At 38.5% G+C, this 3926-nt stretch overlaps 1 long non-coding RNA gene across 1 annotated transcript; it reads right to left on the bottom strand.

Moving 5' to 3' along the window:
* Positions 1-1215: 1215 nt before the first annotated feature.
* Positions 1216-3377, bottom strand: LOC111345364 (uncharacterized). The gene is made up of 3 exons (XR_002696269.2): positions 3266-3377; positions 1841-1930; positions 1216-1330 (listed from the first exon to the last, which is right to left on the bottom strand). It is a non-coding gene; the product is annotated as an uncharacterized LOC111345364 (long non-coding RNA).
* Positions 3378-3926: the final 549 nt, after the last annotated feature.

Here is a 3926-nt window from a genome sequence, read left to right as displayed (position 1 = left end):
ATTAACATTATTATTATTATTTTCTTATTGTCGTCATCATCGTTATTCTTCCTCTTATCGGTTATTATTATTACTATTATTTTTCTTATTTCATTTCTTATCAATAATGGTGAATCTTTATTCACTCCAATTTCTAACAATATTCACAAAAATCATGATAGGATCCTTAAAATCGATTGTTCAATAAGAGATCTATGAAAAAACTAACAGACACACGCTTTGTTTACGTTTACCTCTTGAACTTTTAGGAAGACAAAAAAAAAAGAATAATAGTAATGTGAAGAAAATTAAAATTCGTAATTCTAAAAAAAAGTTCCACTATCATTATTCCTGGCTTTGGCTAGAGTTCCTCAGAAATAGCTCTTTCAATGCCCTTGGAAATATTAGCATGTCCTTTTACAATATTCAAGGCAATGTCCGACAACTATAAGTGAACTAGCGAGCCTCTTAAGCAAAGAGATGCTGATCTCAGCAGCGAAAAAGACACTTTTGCACTTATCTTGGACATGGTAGTCGCATAGTTTTCGCCCTTCAGTATGATTATGCTAATGATTATATATGATTATGATTATTATTGTTAAGTCCCGTGGCCAAAATCTTATTCTCTCCAGTAGGAGTGAAGATTACCTCTTCTGATCTATTACATTCCATATTTACATCCATCTAATAAAATGCAATTATTTACAGGGTTATTTCTTATGACTGACATTCGTGTGTGACATTAATTATACACTGCTGTGGTTGCCGAAGTCTTTCATCCGATATCGAGGTATTCAATTACAATTTGCCGCTCAAACCGATTATAACTTAAGATTTATAACTAAAGTCGCATTTTACGAACAGCGCATCTTTCCTTTTATCATCAGATTAATTGAAAGCCATAACTAAACCCATTCTTTTGAAATGTATATCAGGGGGAGGAAGCTCAACTTGGTCGGCCCTTATCATAATTACAGTCTCTTCAGATATGGACCAGGACGTACAATCTGGGACTGTCCTTGAGAGATAAAAGAGAGCAGGACAAGTGAGCATTGTTATAGGAAACAAAACCTATTGCATTAATCATTGCACTGATCATTGCTTGATCAAAAGTACATAATAGTCTAGAGATAGGGAAGGAGGGGGAACATTTATTGACGCGTAAACGCTCCTGTCGTTTAAATGTCACAATATTACGACGATTCCATTCTCCTCGATAGAAGTCTGTCATTTATACCCGTTCACTTTGAGGCATATCTTCATCATAGGGTGGTGGAGCTATCTCAGGTTGGCGAATTCCATTTCCTGCTCCCACGACAGAAGACGCCCTTTCAGAGACTGCTAACTGTAACTGAGCAACACAACAAGTATTATTGTTGTTTTGTATATGAAAATCAACATTTATATTTATACTCAGAGCCGTTACGCAGAATTCAGGCTTCACAAATCTAGAAGTATAGACTAACTATCTTCCAGTTTGCTCCCAGGTTTCTTCTCTTGGCCATTTGAATAGAGCTTTTGCAGTGGCTGTGTAGTCAGCCGATTCTCCTTTAAAGACCATCGATGGGCTTCCATTGACGTAACAATTGGTGGGAATTTAAGTAGAGTTTGTCGCATACAAATCTATATAAACTACTTTGTTGTTATCAAAAACATTCCTCCCAGGGGGTAAATATGTATTAAGGCTACTACAAAAAATTTTACGATACAGCAGCAGAGTATTCCAGGGGCATGTTTGAGTAATTCTCCTGTAATTATGCAACACGAAACGTTATCCAAGCGAGCAGAGGAAAGAAAGAACCTGTATCATTGCTAACCATGGATTAATACTCGTATAGTTAGTAAGAAATTAGTTACTAACGTGTTCGTCTTGTAGTGCGTCTTCATATGATGGGGGTGGCTCCTCACTTGGGTCTGGATTTGTAGCCACGAGTAGAAAATTACAAAAGACCTAGGAACATTAGAATAGCATAGAAGAGACCCTCTTTTGGTGGAGGTATCTAGGAGACGCTTCATCTCTAAGATGGGAAGAAACAAGTGTTTGTATTTCTTTATTTATTTTTTTTTTTTATTTATTTATTTTTTTTCTTTTGGGGCATGCCACCTTTCCCACACCCCCGATCAATTTGAGATTTAGAGGCCCGGCAGTGTAAATTGAAGTACTCGAGGAATCGAAAAGGAGCCGTTTCATGAGACCTGTTTATGATACATATGTAAGTTGCCTGTCTTTTCTGAACAATTAGAGTACAGCATTCGTGGGTGGGAAATTCGCAAAACGATGGGAGGCTCTCCCCTGAGGCTTAAACTGCCGACTCGTGACGCACTCGTGTGAAAACCTACACGAAAGTTAAGTATGTAAGCCTACTCGCAGGCTAAACAGAGAAGGGACATAGGGCCTTTAGCTACTGGCTTACCCCCTTTTGAAAACCCGCTCCGAGAAGGAGTACTCCTTACAAAGTCGTTTCTGGTGATTACGTATCAAGAAAAGTGGCTCAAATTTGATAACAATAGGCTTTGTTAGACAAGCGAAAAATGACCCTATATGGCCATTTTTGAACAAAGGCGCAAAAGCTTCAGAACACATGAGGGATTTGTCGAAGTTTCCGATTAGCATACGAGCGGGAATTTTAAACGCTCGGAAAGACTAGACTTTAGTTTAGAACTATGACGACTTTAGTTTAGAACTATGACAGTTTCTGGAGAAAGATTTATACGGACAGAGGTGGTCTGAATGAGACACAACGTATTTTGAATTCTCTATGTGTGCATTGTCACATTAGCGGTCATTTTTTTTCCAGGTGTAGACCGTTGAGAGTTGACTCGACGAGACATATTTACCCTACCCACTTCTCCGAAGCGGCTAAATCAGCATTTAATTTTCCCTTGGGGTACTCCGGTGACAATTTACCTGTCATGTGCAAATATGCGCTACCTACTCTTCCAAAAAAGCTTAATTGTGATGCCAAAGATTTTTTTCCGATTAGTCACGATCTTTCTCCCGTCGCTTCGGCCAAAGTCCCCAAGCGCTACAAAGAACAAAAGGACTATTGTTTACTACCTAATGTGTGAAATTGAGCCGGAACAATAGACCATTTCTTGATACGAGGATCAACATGATGCATTGGCATTCCTCATATTATTTTGCGAAACAACGTTCGTCAACGTTCATTATCCAACGGGCCTATGAAAGTGGCTGTTCACAGCTTCTAACTATCTGTGGAAAAGCAATTCTTAAGCAAGTCTGGAATTACCTCCTAAAGAATAACTTTTTATTTATAAATCCTACGTTTTGGTCTTGTAATGTGACGTCATATGGTGGGGGAGGCTCTTCACTTTCATTAAGCGACTCATCTAGACCAATATCCACAACTAAAATATTACGAGATACCTGAGAAAAAAAAAAAAAAAATCAGAAGAACGTTAACAATGGCTGAGTTCTCATTTTCTGGAGATATCTCTAAATCATCTCATCTGTTATTAAGGGCACTCCTTGCAATGGAGTTTTTGGGGATCGAAACCGGCATCAAGCGATGACACACATAGTTACCTGATCATTTTGAGATGTGTTGTGTCCTGGCTCGTATGGCGGAGAAATTGGAACCTGCCCTGCAGAAGGATTTGTAGCTGAATTCGATCCAATATTCGTTGCACTCGCCACTCCCTGCTCCTGATGTTTACATTGTAAACTAAGTGTGAGGTACAGTATACAATAAACGGAGGAGAGTAGTCCATTTGACAGTATTATCAACTAAATGTATCGCAACTGGAGTGATTGATCGTGGAAATATGTGAGCATGTAACCGTGTGAAAACACAGAACATTGGAACACCATAGCATGCCGGTGATAAGAAAAGTCGACTTATTCAGTAAATGAGATACATAGGATATACGTAACAATGGTCGGAAATTACGTAGAATCATAAGAAAGACAGACGATGGGAGTAACT

Source organism: Stylophora pistillata, chromosome 2, assembly GCF_964205215.1.
Source record: "Stylophora pistillata chromosome 2, jaStyPist1.2, whole genome shotgun sequence".
Classification (NCBI taxonomy): domain Eukaryota; kingdom Metazoa; phylum Cnidaria; class Anthozoa; order Scleractinia; family Pocilloporidae; genus Stylophora; species Stylophora pistillata.
Note: the sequence above shows the minus strand (reverse complement) of the source record. Positions and strands in the feature narration are given on the sequence as shown.